Source organism: Rousettus aegyptiacus, unplaced genomic scaffold (assembly GCF_014176215.1).
Source record: "Rousettus aegyptiacus isolate mRouAeg1 unplaced genomic scaffold, mRouAeg1.p scaffold_m13_p_8, whole genome shotgun sequence".
NCBI lineage: Eukaryota > Metazoa > Chordata > Mammalia > Chiroptera > Pteropodidae > Rousettus > Rousettus aegyptiacus.
Window position 1 is genome coordinate 102,093,909 of NW_023416311.1, and position 22,188 is coordinate 102,116,096.

Sequence of the window (22,188 nt, forward strand, 5' to 3'; positions counted from 1 at the left end):
GGATTCCGGCGATTGAGGCACGTGTCAAGTTCCACTTCTAATTTTGTTTCTCTTGCTATTTCCACCACATCTGCAGTTACTTCCTCCACTGAAGTATTATGCTCCTCAAAGTCATCCATTATGGTTGGAATCAACTTCTTTCAAACTTTTGCTAGTGTTAATATTTTCATATCTTCCCATGAATCACACATCTTCTTGATGGCACCTAGAATGGTAAATTCTTTCAGATTTTTTTTTTCAATTTACTTTGCCCAGATCCATCAGAAGAATCACTACTTATAGCAGCAGCAATAGCCTCACAAAATGTATTTCTTAAATAATAGACTTGAAGGTTGAAATTACTCCTTGATCCATGCGCTGCAGAATGGATGTTGTTAGCAGGCATAAAAATGACATTAGTCTCATTGTCCATATCCATCAGAACATTATCAATGAGTATCTTGAAATAATATATTGAAATAATCATATCGCTATGACCAATGATCTTTGTTGTTATCATTATAATTGTTTTGGGGCACCACCAATCACATCCATATAGGACAGCAAACTTAATCCATAAATGTTGTGTGTGTTCTGACTGCCCCACAAACTGGTGATCCCCTGTCCCTCTCCCTCTCTTCAGGCCTTGCTACTCCCCGAAGCACAATGATTTTCAAATTAGGCCAAATAATAACCCTGCGACATTCTCTAGGTGTTCAAGCAACAGGAAGAGTCATACATCTCTCGCTTTAAATCCAAAGCTAGCAATGATTAAGCTTCATAGAGAAGGCATGTTGAAAGCCCAGAGAGGCCAAAAAAGCGAGGTCTCTTGTACCAGTTTGCCAAGTTGTGAATTCAAAGAAAACGTTTTTGAAATAAATCAAAAGTGCTACTCCATTGAACACACAAATGATATACAAAATAGCCTTATTGCTATTATGGAGAAAATTTAGCACTTTTTAATTAACATATGTACACATTGTTTTTTCAGATGTAATGCTAATGCACACTTAACAGACTACAGGACAAGGCACCGGGAAACAAATAAAATTGTATAATTCAATTTATTGTGATATTCGCATTGTTGTGGTGGTCTAGAAGAGATATGCCTGTAACAAAAAAAAAGTTTGAAATATTGTGAGAATTACCAAAATGTGACACAGAGACATGAAATGAGCAAATGCTTTTGGAAAAATGGTGGCGATACACTTGCTTGACACAGGGTTGTCATAATGTTTCAATTTTTAGAAAACATGATGCCTGCAAAGTGCAATAAAAAGAAGCTCGATAAAACAAGGAAAGCCTGTGTTAAATGGTTTTAGAAGAACCAGGTAAAGAAATCAAAGATCAACCTTGCAGTGAAAACATTTCCCATATGGACATATCTAACTTACAGCATCATAGCCAGCGAGTTATATGGTTGCTAGAAGTCTTTATTTTCACATGAACCTTCCCATTCTTATCTTTTCCCCCAAGCCCGGGCTGTAAAATGTACAAGCATCATGCAGGCTTGTTAAGTAACAGAATGACTGTACAGTTAAAATTCAATCTGTGGTCTTACTTTTGAAAAATCCTGAAAAATGTGGATAAAGCACCTTGTTCTACATTAATATAGCTTTTGGCTGCTGCTTTTTCTTCCTCTCATTTTCTTAATTTACTTTCTATCAGAAAGTATTATTTTTAAAATGGTTCCTTCAGAACTTCATTCAGCCTTTGACAGCTCATCTCTAATTTCTAGTTCTTTCTTAACAGCGATATGTCTTCCAGCATATTTCCAAGAATATTCAATTTAGTGTCATTTGATACTTTAAAATAAGTGGTCTGCTACAAATCTCTTATCTCTTCATTCAGCTCATGATTCGATTCCATGTAATTTTTGTCTCCCTCTAGTTTTTGGTGCACTATTCTATATTCTTAATATGGGATTTTTATCTCATCGAAATTGTGAAAAATGAAGAAAAATCTCCAAATACATATATATTTTTATCTCATCTATTTTCGATAAAAAACTATGTATCATCAGAGTGTTTTTATTTATTGAGCACTGAGTAAGGGTCACAATATCTGCTGTAATAAATATTTATGAACAAATTTAATGAACATCAAATATTTTATTTAACTGCTATAAGTTAATAAGTTATTATTCATCTTAAAGTTTTAAGTGATTGTGTTCATTAAGTCTCATGTGAAGCTGGCTCATGCTGTAGATATTTACTGTTCTACAGATTTTATCGATGAAGAAATTGAGGCAAAAAGAGATTAAATAAAGGGTGTGTCCCCACTGTTGGCAAGTTAACAAAATCTGGTTCTAGCAGCCTCCATGTTCACTGTTAACAGCTACGTCAGACTTAAAGTGTCTAGTTATATAACTGCAAATACATATGCTTATTTTTTATAATGTCCTGTCACACAGAGCACAATCAGCCAGTAAGATGAAACTAACTTTTGAAAATGTCATGTTACATACAATTTAGAGAAAAGAAAGAATGACATGTGAAAATTTTGAAAGCTCAGTTTGCTTCCACACAGCAGATGCATAGGATAACCTGTACACATGGACTTAATTCCTTTGTAATTCTGTAAAAACTTTTCCATTGAATCTTTGTTCTTGTTTTTTTTAACCTCAGGAAAAGCTTGACAAGATTAAAATAGATATATGGCTCCATAGAGGAAGTTTCTATAGTAACAAAAAATACATAAAAGAGAGAAGCACAAAAAATATAACATCTAATTCATGCTCAAAGATGGATTTGTTCTATTTATAAACCTAATACTAGGTTGGACTCAATTTTAATCCTCATCTTCAACATTTCCTAGTTAATTTGTCTTAAAAGCCCATATATTGTTGGTTCTCAAAAGATACTTGAAGTGAAGATTTGCATTTTTTACTATAAAAGGGAAATAGAAAAAACTGAAAGGCCCAATGTTTAGACATGAATTTAAGTCTTCACATGCTTCTCTAGTGCCCCCACTTACCCTTCCCTCCTCCCACTCACATACTCAACTTCCTAAGTAGTCTACATTTCACATGTTCCCCAGCACTCATCCCGTAGGGCGTTTATGCTCATTTACTATAGTGTGGCCAGATCCCCCAGATATCCAAGACTCTCTTCCCTGAAGAGATTTTATATATCTTAGTTTGATACAATCAATACCGTCCTCCTTCCCCTAAAAAAAAAAAAAAAAAAAAAGCTGACACTGTAGTTTATGAAACATTATAGCATTAAAATTAATACTCTAAGTAAAATTCTTATAATAATTTCCATTTCTTTTACAAATCCCCCTTTGTTTTGATTTAATCGAAACCTGGTTATTCCCTAAGAATAGCTCTTTTCTCCATTGAAGTTTTACATGTGTTTGTGTGTGTGCATGTGTGTGTGTGTGTGTGTGTGTGTGAGAGAGAGAGAGAGAGAGAGAGAGAGAGAGAGAGAGAGAGACTGTGTTTTTATTTTCTGTGTACTTGAAGATGGCATAGGTATATTCTTTACAAGGCAATGTATTCTCAAACATTATTTGTCTTCAAGAATCTTGCTCTCTTTAAGACTATACATGTGACTATATACATACTATTTTTGATTTCTGAACTATGAGAGAAAATCTATGATCTTTCCAGGGACTTCTCCCATTTCATCACATATATGCTCTCTTGATTTACTGTCTTTGTCTTTGTCATTACTTCTGCACACTTAAATTACAATTAGGCATCCTTATTCGATTGGTCCAATGTATAATCTTGTATCCCTAAACACCTCCTTTAAGTCATTTCTCTTGATCTTCCACATTTCAGCTGATGGCCTCATTATTTAGTGAGGTCAACATTAGGAGCCTTCCTTAACTTTTCTTTCTCTTATGCTTCATTACCTACATATCAGCAAGTCCTGTAATAGGCATTGAGACCATTTAAAACAGTTTGCATTTTATTTTGAATAAGACTGCAATCTTTCAGAAGTTTTAGAGTAATGAAATAGATGAGACTGTTGAAAAAAACCTCTATTGCTACGGCATAGAAAACTGACCGAAGTGGAATGCAACACAGTGGAAGTAGGAAGACCTGGGGAGGAATTTTCAATATTAAAATAAAATAACATATTGGTACAGTCTTGGGTGGTTGCAGTAGAATAGAGTAGAAGCGGCTACTCACACAGATGTGCATTCCACTCTGGCCATGCCGGTTTTCTTGCTGATCCTAAAACACAAGGAGCTCATTCTCACCTCAGGGCTTCTTACTTCGTTGCCCCCTTGCCCACGAGGACATTTTCTAGTTCTTTTACAGGGAATTATTACTGAAATATCACCTCAGATAAGCCCTCTTAATACACTTTTAAATACTCTTTCCATCAGTCACGATCTACTTCACGACTTGATTTTATTTCACATACATATGTGTATTACACACGTGTGTATACTCATATATAGCAAATGTATTACATAATGTATGTATTTCATACTATTTATAACCAAATGACTCCAAAACTCTGGGCTTTTGATTGTCTTTGAAACCACAAATCCTTAACACCTACAACAATGAAAAAGTGCATAATATTTCAAAGAATTATTGACTGAAAGAATGGAAATTTTGTAAAATTTAAAGCTTAGAGAAAAGAATGAGATATATTCAAATGAGAAAAATTTATACCAACTTCTTTAAGTAAGACAATTAAGGCCTGAAGAAAATAGGCAAAATATTTAAGGCTCTAAACAAATTATTTCATGGCTACACCTGAACATTTTCGGTTAGAAATCTACACTACTTTATACAATTCATTAAATGATAGAAATATATATATATAAATCTATCTCTATATCTATCCTTCTATCAATCATCTATCATCTATTGTTCTATCATCTATCTATCTTTCATCATCATCATCATCATCATCATCATCATCATCATCATCTATCAATCTATCATCTTTCTATTTATGGTGGAAGGACAATAGGCTATGAAATGAGATGTATCTGGCTCAAAACTCCATAACCACCTTCTTAAAACTATGAAATCTTGGAAAAACTCATTCAAACAATTTGAGTTTGAGTTCTTCAATCTGTTTAATGAACAAAATAGCATTTAACTTGCAGGTCAGTGGCAGAGTCTTTATGGGAAATACTTAATAATGGATACATGTCACTACAAAACTAGATAGGTGATAGTTTCATGATAGTGCTGGTGAGATGATGATGTTACTCTTCTTTTTTCACTACTACATTGAACCCAAGAGGCTACAATGTGAAATGCTCATCTTTCTTTAATTATCTCTCTCATAATGGCATACTTCTCAGCATGGTTATCTTGTAAAATTATGCCAGTAATGAATTACATAAAATTCACAGATAAAAAAAGTTTTGTTTTATAATCAATAAAATCAATAGGCATTTTTGTATATCAAAGTAAATTATGTTTTCTTCTAAATCAAATAATCCTTCTCTCAATAAAGTCATATCTATCTCCTTTCATTTGAGTTCTATGCTATGGATTCGTTCAATTTTACTAATTTCTATTGTATTGCTGCTATCTAATTCTGATAAATTTTTACTTTCTCTAACAAATAAATTGCTTAAGAGTACATTATTGTTATTTTTTTCCAAAAGAATGTCAGACGTGGAGTTTATTTACATTAATTCTATATTATTTTTCCTAACTAAAAATGCTCTCTATGCAATATATTTAGGGCATTTATTTTAGCCTTTACAATGCAGAGATCTCACACAACTCCAGCTGTCAAATAGCAGGCATTTCATTGTGTGTGGGAGTGTTGTCTGACAGCCTAATGGATAAATGACATATTTAAACAATTTTACTATATTAAAGATTTTTGTCTAAAGTGTTTTGGGGTTACTTTTATTTCCTAGAGTAAATGACATATTTGAGAAACTTGAAGCTGATGTTCCTTGTTTAACCTGTCAATTTTAGTTTCTGAAAATACAGTGTTCAGAAGTCAGTGCTATTAGCATAGAGTTTTTTTTTTTACATATTCTGTATATTGTTTCTGTCTTCTTGAATAAAGAACTTCTAGGATTCTATCACACACTTGTATCTAACTTTAAAAAAATAAAAATTGATTATTGATGTTGAATTTCTCACTGAAGATATCAGTAAGAATCAGTCAAGTTAAATGTGGCTTACGATTGGCATTCCTCCTTAGAAACTCCTCTTTTGTGTTTTTTTTTTCATGCTTCACAGCTTTTCTCTTCCTCTTTAAATGTTTATATGATTCAAGATTTAGTGTGTGTGTGTGTGTGTGTGTGTGTGTGTGTGTGTGTGTGTGTGTTTATATGTTCTTCATTACCTGCATCTCCACCAGCTCTCGAAACTATATTTGGGCTCAAATGTTTAAAGGTCACCTCTCTGTGGATGAAAAAATTTACCGTAACAAAAAGACTAGGTTTTCCTTCCACTTCAGAATATCATCCAATGCTCCATATGAGAATAACTCTTGTTCGGAAAAAAAGAAGTTCAAGGACAGGTAGAGAGAACATTTTCTGGAGCAACACACACTACTACTATCACAAACCGAACACATGACCTTAATCATTTTGATATACTTGTAAAATAGAACTGGCGGTAAATTTAGGAAGCAGATGCTTCTATTATCTGTTATTAATGTGTGTTAGTTCCTTCAGTGAAATTTTTCTCACTGAGACACACACACACATATGTATATATGCATGTATACATACATTTTCATGCACATATGCGCTATCAAACACATTCAAATATACACCACATTTCCTCAAATCTAGGTTGCTATTGAGCTATGCCACTGTTTTATTTATTATTAAGCAAGAAAATGATGTAAGTTTATGAGTTAAATTATGGCAATCAGTTCTGACATATTTCAATTTTAAAAATGTAAAATATGAAAAACGATTACATGGGGTCAGTGAATACTATGTATATATATTCTATTTCCAGACAGTTAGAGATTCTGCAAGCATTGGATGAATTTCTGGCTGGAGCTTTGATGAACAGAGCATGGGAAGGTGGGAGGGTGATAGATAGCAGATAACAGAGATGTGTAGCATGTCAAAGAATGTGTTATATCAAAGAAAGATGAGATACTATGTAGCGTACTGGGGGGAGGAAAAAGCTGATGTGTTTTAATAACATACTAGAGACACTCAGAGGATAGAATAAAAATGTCCTGTTGGATCCCCAAAAGCCATCAAAAGTAATTCACAGTAAGGACTATAGCTGTTTACCACCATAACTAAAAAACCTACCTGGATGATTTAGTTTGATATGGCAGAAAAATAAACAAAATAATCCATCCCCCATAACTTTCCACGTCTGCTCATATGGTTTTGTTGAGCAAATAAATTCCTTTCTCTATTGGATGCCTCAGAACAGTAGAAATTGGGGAGCATAACACCTTCATGGTTTTTTCAATCAGAGTAATTAGGGAGAGTGATATATTAAAGTCAGAGAAAGAAAGAAAAACCTACATAGAGTGAGACACCCTGGACGTTGAAACGATCACTTCAATAATGATAAAACATGACTTCAGATGGATATGGTATTCATCTTTTATTGCCGATTTAGAAAATCCCCCAAAATTTAGTGGCTTACAACATCATAAATTAATTACAATTCTGAAGGACAGAAATCTGGGTAAGTTCAACTGGTTTTTCTCTCAGGGTCTCTCAAGGTTGAAATCAAGGAGTGGTCTGGCCTGGCTTTTATGCGGTAGCTCTGAAAAGGAGTCAGTACTTCCAAGAACACTTAGATTGCTGAAATTATTTAGCCTCAAGTAGCTATAGGACTGACACCCCTGTTTCCTTGCTGATTGTCCATTGGGACATTTTCAACTTCTAAAGGCCACCTGCATCCCCTGGCTCAAGGCCTCCTTCATCTTCTAAGTCAGCGACAGCAAGTTGCTCCCTTTCTGCCTCACTGTTCTTCTGTCCTGCAAGAGAAAGTTCTCTGCTTTTAAAAGATCATATGACTAGACTGGTCCTAATTATATAACCCGGGGTAACGTCCCTATCTTTTAAAGTCCATAAACTTAATAACATCTGCAAAGTATCTTTTTCCACATGAAGTCGTTTATTCACAAGTTCCAGAGATAGAGGTGTGAACATATTTGAGAGGACCATTCTATCACACATATACGCATCATGCAAAACTTCTTGAAACCAAAATTTGCTGAGAAATACTGGCCTAGTCTGAGGTTAGCGGAGTAAATTTGGGTGCCTCATCTCTTCTGTAACTCTGTAATTGGGGTCTTTTCATAGTCTAAGTGTTGCTATAATTGCAGTGATAATTTTCTGTCATCTACACAGCATTATTTGCTCTAGGAAGACTGGAGTTAGTGTCTTGAAGAGTTTGAATCATGTTTGAATATGCCTAAATGGAAGCTATTCACTCAGTCCACACTCTATATTACATAAGTATAAGAATCATGCACTTTGGGGATGCTTGTCATTAAATAACATTAATGTGTATGTAGACTAAAATGGCACCTTTTCTACACTTTTGTTTGGTAAAAGTTTACACGCTTAAGAAGCTAAATGAAAACATGCATTTATTAAATGCAGTGCATGTTATTAATTTTTTGAATAAGTATTTATAGAGCACTCATTATGTGTTCCAGTCTGCTCTAGCTATAGTAGGTACGGCAGTGGACTAGACAATGTGTCTATTCTGATAAAATATATATTTTAGATATCAAATTCTAGGAGGTTAAAAGTAATGGAAAAGAACAAATTTAAAGTTTTTTTTTTTACTTTTCAAAAATTAAATTTCTGAAGTGTCAGCTGATACTTTAATAGTATTAGTAATACTGCCTTTAAAAGTGTATACAAAAAACTTGACCAGTTTTCCCCTGACTAGGGCTTTAGAGGCTATTGACTCATTGCTGGAGGACAGTGGTATCAATTTAATGATGCTATATGTGTTTTGTTTTAATAATTAAATGACATCAACCTAATCAATATCTGTGGTTTCACTGCCTGGTGGAGGAGGTTCGATCATAGGTGACGTACACTACCATATGTTGTCTTACTATAAATTAACAGTAATTAAGAGAGTGCATTGGCATAAGGATAGACAAAAAGATGAAAAATCAGAAAGGTAGGCCACAAATAGACCCAAACTTATGTGGTCCCTTGATTTATGGGGAAATAAATAAATAAATACAAGACTGTACTGCACAACAGTGGGAAACAACAGTCCCATCAGTGAGTGTATCTGGGTTAATCATAAAACCATATAATGGGAGAGACACTTGACCCCACAACACACATATAGACAAACAACAATAAATCCAGTAAAATATAGAACAAAGTACAACACAAAGCAATAAATTATAGATATTTGAAGAAATCATGCATTTTATAACCATGGGACTGGCAAATATTTCTTACACAGGGCACAAAAAGAACAAGGATGGATAAATTTAATGTTAAAATTATGAATTTATGTTCATGAAATTACATTATTAAAGAAATTAATTGTTAAGCCACAGAGGGGAAGATATTTGGAATATTGCTGACAAAATACTGAGATCCAGATCATGTCGAAAATATATACGGAGTGTCAATAAATTAGAGAAAGATTATAAATAGAAACATAAGTGGTCAAGGCTTAAAAAATGACAGTCCACAAAACAAAGAGAGCTAAAACGTCAAAGAATGTATCCGAAGAAAAATAAATCTTAATCGCAGTCACAGGAACATGAGCACGTGGCGTGTGTATGGGCAGGGTGGGATTGAGGCTGAAAATGCCAGGTGTTGGTGAGGAATTGGAGCAATTGGAACCAATATACATTATTGGAGGGGAGTAGTTTGACAGCTCCCCCACAATGAACATAAACACATCCTATGACCCAGAAATTCTGCTCCATACATAATAGCACTACATACAAAACACACACCAAGAGATATGGACAGGGCATTTATAAAAGCATTATTTGTACATGGAATTGAAATCATGATGGACAATTACACAATGAATGACATAATGGAAAACAAATGGAAAATGTAATAAGTAGAATAGATAAACACATTTTGTAATAACCATACAAAGTAATGCTAAATAGCACTTCAAATGGACAAACTAATACTGTGGATAATTTGGACAAATATTGTAAAATAGTTTAATGAACAACTATAAATATGGTATGATTTAATTTATATGTATAAAGGTAAACCACAGAAAAAACTCAGGCACGTTGGTAACCCCAAGTGGGTATCTGTAATAGGGGCTACATGAGAGTTGCTTTTTGGGGTGCTGGAAATGCTTTATTTATATAGGACAGAGGTCACATGGGTGTGTTCACTTTATATTCAAAAATTGTTAGTATATACTTATCTGTATAAACAACTGTACATGTGGTCTGTTCCTTTATATGTGTTTATGTGTGTGTTTACATTCATGCTTTACTTCAAATTATAAACAAACAAACCAAAGTAGTAAAGGATTTGGGCTTGTACTAGCCAAGTAAGTTTTCAATTGCTAAGCATTTATACATTATTATAACATTGGATAAATTATTTCTATGAACTTGTTTCCTCATGTATAAAATCAATAATATATTACCAAATTAAAAGATCTGTGGGTAATAAAATTGTTAACATTTACATATCTTTTCATTCCATTTCTTGTGTATTATGTGCAGAATTGCATCAACTCTCAAAATCACACCATGAGGAAAGGGCTGATTTAGCTCCTATTTTGGAGATTTAGAAGTCATTAAACACCTTGCTTAAAAGTCTAACAGGAAGTGACAAAGCCATGATCTTCTTATATTCTATATTATACTTCCAAATATAGGATTAAATGTCACGATGCATTTATAGTACTACAGTGATCAGGAAGCTTTGAGTTGCAAGTAGTAACATTACAGCTCAACTGGCGTAGGCAAACGGCAGAGATTTTATATCTAGTAAGAAAGTTGCATTATAGGTGGACGCGGGAATTAACAATGCCTGGAATAAAGAAATAACCTGCTAAAACATGCCTCCTGCTTGCTGTCAATCCACAGAGAAGAATTCTGAGCACATTGGTTTGGGTCCTAGATCCTTTGCTGTGGCCAGGGTACTATGGTATTATTATAACTGGCAGTCCCTGATGGGACATCATAACAGTATAGAAGGAAGAAACAGCTTCTTAAATGTATATCTGTGTGTTCTCTGAACTGTATTTGTTTATTAAGGATGGGTTCTGGGAAGAAAAATCACATGTGTCCACCACTAGCACTAGCGTGGGCATATTTGGGAAATGTCAGCCATTGTCATCATCTGCATCATGTTTATGGGAAGATATATTCTCATCTTTGTTTTCTAAGACTTTCTCATATTTTAAAAGTAAAAATATGCCTTCTCTCCTGCAGTAAGATTTTAGCAATTTCTCAGCAAATGTGGTAGATACTAGTTCTATTTGTATAATTCTTGGAATTTGAGTTTCTCGTAAACGCTTGCTTGTAGGCAGCCTTTTGGACTGAAGAATATAGAGGAAAAAAAGAGGAATTTTACCTCTGCATAGGGGGTAAAATTGTGATTTTTCCCCCAGTCTGCATTTTACCCAGTCTGCATTTTACCCAGAATAAGAAGGTAAGTGGTACCCATCTGGTAGCAAGGAAGTACAATAAACAGGAGTTGTCCCTGATAACATTTTTATAGATGCTCTATATAGCTTCCTCTCTCTCTTCATCATCAGTGTGTTTTAAACTGCTGATAGTATGGTTAAATCAGGAAAGAAAGTTAAATAGATCACATGATTGTTTTTTACACAGGGCTCCTTAGTATGTCTGTTTGAATATGAAGCTCAACTTCAAAATCCAAAGACAAATAATCTTTTACTTATTCATTATCAGAGATTAGGTTTGTGGGTTTAGATAATCTACAGCTGACTCGAATGCCCTAGTGGTTTAAGGAAATTAATAACTTCCAAAATTAAGTCAGCAGTAGGGGAATATGTTAAACAATGGTTCTCATCCTTTCTCATCCTTAGCTACGTAACAGAAATGCAATGACAGCTCTTAGAAATTACAATGCCAGTCTCTAAAACAGGCCAACTGAAGTGAAATCTCTGAGGATATGTCCTAGGAATATTATTTTCTAAAATGCTCCCCAGGCGATTCAAAATTTCCACAAAATATTACTTAAATCTTAAGAGAAACAGGACATTTCTTATCTGCATTAATGTTAGAAGCATTCACCATAAGAAATACCACTTTTTTCTTATACCTTTAACGTACTTTGGAAATATTTTTAGTTTATATTATTTGAATTTTTAAACAGAGAATAGTGGAGAAGGGGGTTGAATTTCCCCCTCACAAATGAATCTGAGCACAAATGCTGAGTCAAACCCCTGCCTTTTTTTTTTCATTTGTCTCAGTTAAGTAGAGATAAAATGTACGTCAGTTAGAAAAAGGGGGAAAAGAAAAAAAAAATCGAAATGCTGAACTTGCTTTTGCTATAAGTAGAACCAATTACTTTCCTGGGTATTCTACACACATAAAAGGTATCTAATGCTCAAGTGAGTTTCAAATCACAAGCAGGAACTGCTCTTACTTGTGAGTCTGAATCACCTGTGGCAGTCTCATTTCTAGGTCATAAACATGCATTGTCAGCTCTTATTTTTTTTTCCCAAGGAGCTTTGAGACTACCATTCACCATATGCCTATATATTTCTTCTTCAAATTCATGAAGCTTTTGTCATAATGCAAAAAATAGGTAAATATAGGCCTATGCATTCACAGATGCATCTCGTTGTTTTTTTCTTAAATTTTCTCCCAAATAGTCACCTCCTTACTTCACCACACTCTGTTAGCAAATAGTTTCATTTTTAACACTTTTTCTTCCAAAGACTTTTCTTTGTCCTTTATTTTTCCACATATATATTTGTATATCTAAATGTACACACGTACATACATATATAATCTCCTTCATGAAATAGAGATGACAAATATTTCACCCTACACTTTACTTTTACTCATTGAAATGGGCTTATACCCAGGTACTTTTTAAAATAAAATTATGTGTATAATAAATATATACTTTTAGAGCAATGAAGTTAAATAGTATTCCATAATTACAATGCCTAAGTTTTGTTATTGTTACTTATTATGTATATGTTTATAATGATGTGAAATAAGATTTCCTCAGTAATTAAATAAATAAATGATTAAATAAATGTAAAGAAAAATTAATGGGTTAGTAAATTAATATTTCTGGATTTTCTGAAATACATAGAACTAAGTGTCAGAGAAAATAGATACTTCTATTTGTACTCACATATTTTTTTTAAAAAATTTCTGGTGAAAATAAAATAGTACTTTTAAGTTGCATACTTATAAATACCCATCTGCCACATAGACATTCAAAGATTTCCACAAATTCAGCGTAAGAAATATTTAGTCAAAAGATCATAAAAATCACAGCTTCAGAGCTATGTTTCTTGTTATTTCATCTCACTTGTTTACCTGTAGACAAATTGTAAGATTCCTATGACATAAAATTATAAGACTGTATTGAGAAATATTCTAATAGACAGATCTTAGGAGAGATATATAAACTATTATGAAAAGAAAGAATGATTTAAAGTTGTGATTTTTCTCTAAATGTAATTATATCGTCAATTCAGTGCGTAAATTCCACAACAGAGTAATTCATGGCACTTAATAAAAAAATTCTCAAACATAGAAAATACTTATATAGGTAGGTCATTTGTAAAAATGGACCAAGAGGGACAATGGCCATTCATGATACCAGGACTTATTATGAAGCAATATTAACATTGATATTTTGGCATTAACTCAAGATGAATCGATGGAGTAGAACAGAAATCCCATAGACAGTCAAATTTGGTAGTTGACAAAGGTTGCTTTTCAGATCAATGAAGAAAGAAAAGATAGTTTAAAAACGTAGCTGCAAAAAAAGATGGACTTAATTCAACAATAATATACCTCTTATTCAAAGATAGACTTCAGATAGAATAAAGTTTTAAAGGCAAAAACATCACCAATAACAACAAACTACAAAAAATCTTGGAAACATTGATTAATAAAGATAATTGAAATCTCTCATACCTTGGGGTCATCAAAGACTTAACAGACAACAAAATTAGTCAGAATAAAACGATAGGTCCATATTTCAGTAATTAATTAATAAACTAATAAATGAGACCGGAGAAGAGAAATTTATGGTTTATTCTTAGATTATAAATCTTAATACTTTTGAAATGCCGATTTTCCCTATTTGACCTTAGAATCATTTATTAATAACATATTTGCTCTTCAGAATACGAGTCATTAATGTCTAGGACTGCATTTTGCTGGTTTTGAATGAAACTTTCAGATGGTGTGGTTTTCTTGTTTGAAAAAGCTAAGATTCACCTAGGAACTAACAGCTCTGAAATAACTCATTAAGTTTACTTGTTAGATGAATTCACCCTCAAATGAGCAATGAATATTTTCTAGAAAAATCAATAAATATCTGCAGTGAATATGGAAGAAAAATGTTATTTTCAGGGTATAAAGTTAAAAATGCTGTGAATAAATTCAGGAAATGTGTAGAAACCATATTTTAAAAAATTAAACACTCGAAGGATATAATAATAGAGATGTACAAGTAGAAGAATGAACCTTATTCTGGGTAAAGAAATCTCTATTTTAAATGTGTTTCAAAATAATGTATAATTTCAAATCTAGCCATGCAAAATACCACAAACACATGCACATACACAAACTTATAATTAATTTAGGAATTTATATAGTTATTTTAATTTTTAGAGATTATACTGGAAAGGAATAAATGGAAGGGTTACTTTTTATCATTTGGCTGATTAAATTTTCCTTTTAAGGGCTTTTAAAAATATCTTATATTAATATCCATTTTAAAAAAATAGTACTACATAACATGAAAATGTATACTTTTGTAAACATCCAGTTTCATCAAAAATATTGAACTCAGTACAAAACTGTTTTCAAATTATGATGAATGTGCAAATTTAAATGATTTTTTTCACTTAACTTGAAGGCTTCTTCATAGTAATTTAATTATGAGAAACTAGGTCCTACCCCTAATTAACAAGAGAAATTTTAATTGATTTGAAAATAAAAATGGCTGATATCACTGTTCACACAGACTGTGCCTTGTACCTTTAGTTCAGATACAGACTAAGGTATAAGACTTCTTTCTGGGTGGCAGTTAGGGCCTTCTGAGCTTTTAATTGGCCTTGAATTATTTTTCACAGATGGCCAGGTTGTTAAGCAGATGGCTCTTCCCCTGACCTTTAAAATCTTTGTTTTTCTTTTCATAATTACCTGTGACTTTTAATAGATCAAATCTTTCTTTTTGTATAATTACCTTATGTATTTCTATCACGTGGCTGCTTGAAAGTATTACTTAAACATGTAGAAAGAGGGCATACGTTCTTAAGTGGAAGATTTCAATAAAATACATTTTCTATTGAGTGATGAATTTGGGAGTGAAATACCTTTTTCTGATTAAAAGACACATGCATCCCTAAGCACAGTGCAAAGTGTGTGAATGTCACAGGCATCTTTCCTTTTCTGATCTCCTTAAATGAAAATTTCTATCTCATGTGGATGTGGTATGGAAAGGAGAATGAGAGAGGGCCCTTGTGAGAGTGAATACTGCATTTCCCACAATGAAGACGGAGAGGCCATTTTATAAAAGATCTATGATTTGATCTGATCTTGGAGGATTGTTCTTAACATTTATCTAGGTAATGTGTCCCACAGAATAAATCCATCACGGAACACCTTGGCACTAGGGGCCATTGTGTTTGCTCAGAGATTTAGGCATTGTGGAGTGTTCAGTGACCATTTCAACTGAAGTCCAAGAAAGATATATTGTTATATCCTGTGAATTAGGTATTCTTTGTCAACAGATCAATAAAAGTGTTTCAAATTTCTCTCCAGTAGGTTACTATTTCCAGATTCGTGAGCGGTGTCTAAGCTAAGCAAAGTGTGACAGCAATCATCACAACTGAGGAGTCTGGGAGAAATTTTCTATTGTTATGAATCTAAATGAATAAAAAGTCTTAATATACATCTTCCGATCCCTGTTTCACAATTTCGTATGGATTGACGACGACCTGGCAATGTTTAAGCGGTCCATTTCACAGTTGTGACTACAAGGACTAGGCCTACATGAGCAACCCAGCAGCTTGAAAGGGCACTGTGGATGGGATCTACCTCACCAAAAAACTGTGGGGAATGCAGGGAGGGGTGTGATATAAACCTATTAGAATATTAAAAATATACCTGGAAGAACACACCTAGGTCTAGTTTTTACATCCTATGACTCTTATGCAATCCCAGGCCACACTTCCTCTTTACTCACCTTTATGTTCTGTACCTTGCCATCCCCCCTCACGATAATGTCCCCACCATCTGCTTCTGGTCTTTTCTATGGTGGAGACTAATCTCTTCATTTTTCAACTTATTTCACACGCCCCCTGGCTGATGATCTGATACCCACGCAATTTTCTTTCAGGAAACATCAAAGTGTGGTAGGCTAACTGCCTGTTTCTTAACTAATATGAAGTAATTTTCTTAAAATTTGATAAGCTAAAAACAGTTGATGTTAAAATTATATTTTTTTAACATTTTGTAGGATATCAAATTGTCTCTTTCAGCTTTAGTTCCCTTATATTTAACAAAAGGCATATAAATACTAATTGCCATCAAAATAACTGGATGCTTTTATATAACTTTATTTTTTATAAGCGGATATTATGTGATAAACATCACAAAGACGTTAACCTAAATAATGGCTGATTAAATAGAGCAATTTAAATACATTTATCTCCTCAATAAATAGTAGTATTGAGTGATTAGGAGCAGGTCTTGGAAACTAACCCCCTGGGTTTATAGATATGTTCTACCTCTTAGTAGCCAGATGGTTTTTCACAAGTTACTTAACATTCTGGCTTCTGTTTCCTTAGCTATAAAATAATAGAGCCTACCTCTTATGGTTCATGTGACAATTGACTTATTAGCACAGGTACAGTGATCAGTATGATCCCAGCACATAGGAAGTGCTTGTATTTACTGTAATCATTGTCCACCAGTCAAGTTACTCTTTATCAAATGCCTACTCCAGACCTGTATTATTTATTATGATACCACAAATCATCAGATGGACTTGAATATCCTTTTCATAGACACTCAAGCCCAGAGATACTAAGTGATGTCCTCCAAAACCCAGCTCTTTTCTTCATATTTAATTTTTTGTAAATTTATTCCTTTTTCATATAAAGTCTTTAGCGAATTGTGTTTCTGTTAGTTAACACTGCAGGTTTTCAACTTTTTAAAGATTAATATCTAACTTTCCCATGAGAATTGGATTATCTTGTACATTTCAGATAACTGGAAGCTAGAATGTACTTTTCTTTTTTCTTTTTTTAATGCAAGTTAATTCTCTGGATCTTAGTTTCTCCTATTGTATAATGAGGTACTTGAGATGATTCCTGAACTCTTTCTAAGCCTAACTGTTTTTGTTAATATAACTGGGATTTGTGTGTGTTCTCGCCCATAGTTTGGGTTAGGCGATACAGGCACAGTTTCAGAGGACTCACACCATTAGTAATCATGTCAGGCATCACAGCATACCACTATGTGACAAATGATAAAATATTTCCTCTGGGCAATTATAACAATTATAATGCTGGGCTTGATCTAAACTAGGTTTAATCTTTTAAATAATATATATATTTTTCAGAATTTTGTAAAGCTACTATATTCACTAAATAACATATTCTTGAAATTTGGAGAGGAAAAAGATAAAGTTAATATAATTGTATTCATTTTCAATATATGCTTTTTAACTCATTACATAGTTTCTCATCATTAAATTATAATTACCAAAATAGTATACTATATTAAAATGCTTATTTGGGGATATAATATACTTTTAATTCATTGCTTTATAAATTTGTGTGAACTCTTTCTTATCTAGTTGCATGGTTTTACATATATATGGTAATGACTCTTAGATTAGAACAAAAATTATATATATAGTCTAGCACAAACACATTATATATATATACGCATATATGTATACATATATATGTAGTGCGTTTGTGTATATATATGTGTATATGTATATAGTGTGTTAGAGTATGTGGTAGACTGTATATATATATATATGTATACATATATATATGTGTATATATATATAGTGTGTGTTTATATATATATAGTGTGTTTGTATATACATAAATATGTATATATATGTAGCACATACTCTTTCCTGGCTTATATATATCCAAACACCTAATTAATAAGTACTTGGATGTCTTAGAAGCTCCATAAATTGTAGCCAAAAATCTTGATTTCATCTCGAAACCTGTTCATATTACATTAGTATTTCTCATACACAATAATAGCACCATCTCATTTAGTTCAGCTCAAAATCATAAGAGCTTTTTTCCTTCTCCCTTCTCAGATACAAATGATCAGAAATTTCTTTCCTCAATGCCCGATGGCATCTGAGCCTACCTCAACACTCCTCCTGCTTCATGTTGGCTCAAGCCACTATGTCACATTGGGGCTATGGCAGTAGACTTCTCCCTGGCTTTCTTGTTTTCTTTTAAACTTTTCTCCAGTGCTCTCCAGAGTATAATTCTCTACAGAGAGGCCAATGTGACTTAAAAAATTACAAATTCCCTAAACCAAACTTGTGAAAATTTTTCCTTCGAAACTAGAATGAATTTGAAATGTCTTACGGCAGCCTGCCTACACAGAGGATGTGACCTCTCCTTCCTCAGTGCCCCTGTCTTCTACCACTCATTTCATTCATGACGCCCATTCTTATTGGTCATCTTCGTTTGCTTCATATGATGAAAAAGTTTACTGAATTCATTGATGAGTTCTAATAGGTTTTTGGTGGACTCTTTAGGATTCTCTATTTATAGTATATTATGTCGTCCACAAATAATGAGAAAGGAGGCAAGACTATACAATGAATTAAAGACAGTCTCTTTAATAAATGGTGTTGGGAAAATTGGACAGATACATGCAAAAAAAAAATGAAGCTAGGCCACCTTTTAAACTATAAGAGAATAGATTCAAAATGGATTAAAGACTTAAATGTAAGACCCAAAGCCATATAAAACTTCTAGAAGAAATTATAAGTAGTAAGCTCTCTGATATTGTTACTAGTAATTTCTTTTTGGACATATCCCCTTGAGCTGGGGAACAAAAGAAAAAATAAACAAATGAAACTACATCAAACTAAAAAATATTTTGCACAGCAAAGGAAACCCTCAACAAAATGAAAAGACAATTCACTAATTTGGAGAAGATATTCACTTATGATACATCTGATAAGTTAATATCCAAAATGTATAAAGAACTCATACAACTTAACAACAACAACAACAACAACAACAACAAAATAATCCAATTTAAAAATAGGCAGAAGACCTGAGTAGATATTTCTCCAAAGAGGAAATACAGATGACCAATAGACATGTGAAAAGATGTTTAAAGTCACTAATCATCAGAGAAATGTAGACTAAAATGAAAATGAGATATCACCTCACACCTGTCAGAATGGCATTAATTAATCAAAGAACAAGTGTTGGCGAGGATATGGAGAAAAGGGAACCCTCATACACTGTTGGTGGGATTGCAAATTGGTATAGGTACTATGGAAAACAGCCTGGAGGTTCCTCAAATAATTAAAAATGGATTTATCTTTTAACCCAGCAATTGGACATCTAGGTAGTTATCCAAAGAAAACCTAAACAATAATTCATAAAGATCTATTCACCCCTATGTTCATATCAACACTATTTACAATAACCAAGATATGGAAGCAGTCTAAATGCCTATCAACAGACAATTGGATAAAGAAGTAAAGGTTCGTATATACAACAGAATATTACTCAACCATAAAAAATGAAATCGTGCCATTTGCAACCACATGGATAGACCTACATTGAGTGAAGTAAGTCAGACAGAAAAAGATAAATATGATATTATTTCACTTATATGAAGAATTTAAGGAACAAAAAAACCCAAATTAATCAAAAACAGACTCAAATATAGAGGACAATCTGTTGACAGCCAGAGGGGAGGGGTTTGGGGGGCTGGGAGAAAGCACTGAAGGGTTAAGGAAGTACAAATTAGTAGTTGATAGATGGTCACGGGGATGGGGAGCAGGGCATAGGGGAACACAGTTGGCAGTAAGGTAGTGGCTAAGCAGAGAGCCAGAGGAGTGATAGAGTAATTAGGAGATTGTTTCATAAACTTTATCAATGTCTAACCAATGTTCTGTATACTTGAAACTAACAATAAAATTAATTTAAAAAAATAAAAAAAAAGGAAGTTTGCACCTCTAAGTCACCATCATTGCCATTTCCTAGCTTGCAGCATGTTGACTCTAAATCTCCCCGTGGCCAGCTATTTCTAATTGTGTACTTTTCACATTGCTCTCCTTCCCATACCAAGTTTCATTTATTTCCTGGTATTTATCACAATATGAAGATAACTTATTTATGTCTTTGTTTGCTTGAGAGTATTACTTCTTCTACTAAAAAACGTAAACTCCTGAGGTCAGGGATTATCTCTGCTTGAACTTCAGCACCTTTCCTCCAGCATCCAGATTAGTGTCTTCACAGAAAATAAGCACTCAAGAAATATTTATTTTGATGAATGAATAAGAAAAACTTTTTTTTCTGTATATTTATAAGCCATCACTCTTTTTCTAGACAACTATCCTAATAGTTCTTTTAAATTCTAGTTGATTTTGGTCATATTCTAAATTATTGTGTTCATGTTGAATCAAAATCGTGTTAGTATAATGCGAAAGTTGCACTACATTATGATTTATATGTTTATGAGTAACGAGTTTAATTTTTATGCCGTCACTCAAAACATTTTTAATAATGTCATAATAAAATCATAATGTTTAGGTTACAATGCTCCTCTAATTATGATCATTTTGTGTATGAAGGAAAATACTTCAAACACCTAGGGCACACCTAGTTTTTTCATGTTGCATATGATTATTTTTATATTTCAGATAAATTTTATTATGTGGAACAAAATTAGATAATGTAAAGGCAAACTTGGTAAACTCTTTTTGATTGGCTATCAGATCTCATCACAACATTTACTAGATTTACATCTTTCCCTATATTTATACTAAAAGATTTCTCATTAATTTAGTTTTTTGGATATAATAATAATAAAATAAATTTCACAAATTTTATAATACTTCCTAAAAAATAATAGTTCCTAGTCAATGTACTTAAAGACAGCATACCATTTTATTAACTTTGTTTTCATTTTCATTGGCGTTCCTTCCAAAAATAAGAAATATGAAAAGAATATCAGTTGTAACATTATTTTTTCCATGGCTCTTCAGACCTGTTCTTAAACATTGGAAATTAAATTGTTTAGAGAAACCTTGTCATCAAATGCATACAAGTATCCACACACATGTGCACATCAGGTGCTTTATTTGTATCTGGAAAACCAAGATCAGTTTACATATCTACCAACTTCTGTGTTATCTTATGCAAGTTTACTTACCCTTTCATTGGGTAAATTGCACCAACACACCTTGCAGAGTTATAGGAAGGATCATAGGCATAATGCATGAGACGCTGCCTGTGCCTGTATGTATAAGGACTGGATTTACATGACCTATTATCATTAGTTCATTTTTGCTGTTGGCATTGTCTATTATTAGATATATACTGTTGGTTGCATAAAGGCCTTATTAGATTCTATAGACAAAAATCTAAATTTTCCTCTGCTTGATTATTGTGAAGGCCATCTAGTAAATAAACTACATATTTCCCAAATTTCAAAAAAGATATAACTTTTATTTAATTTAAAAAATGTGTACCACATGCCATTAAAAAGAGTAAACTCAAATAACTGTCATATTAAAACTTAAAAAATAGATTCATCGAATACACTAAAATGATAATATTGACTCAGTAAAGATTTGAGCTATTATTAATATTCTTTTTTACTTTTATTTTTACCTCATGTATGTTTCACATTTGAAATAATAAGTTCAATGAACATTTTTCCTGTTTTGGCTACCCTTTTGATTTGGGGAAATCTCAAGACAGGTTGAAGCCAACAAAGCCATCTGCTATGGAAGCTAAAGAAAGGTAGATAATCCCTTCTCTTTCTCTTTGGCAGCATGAAATCTCAGCTCACCAGCCACATCTCCCTCCTTCCCACCACTGAAGACTTTGGATCTTGAGTAAATGAA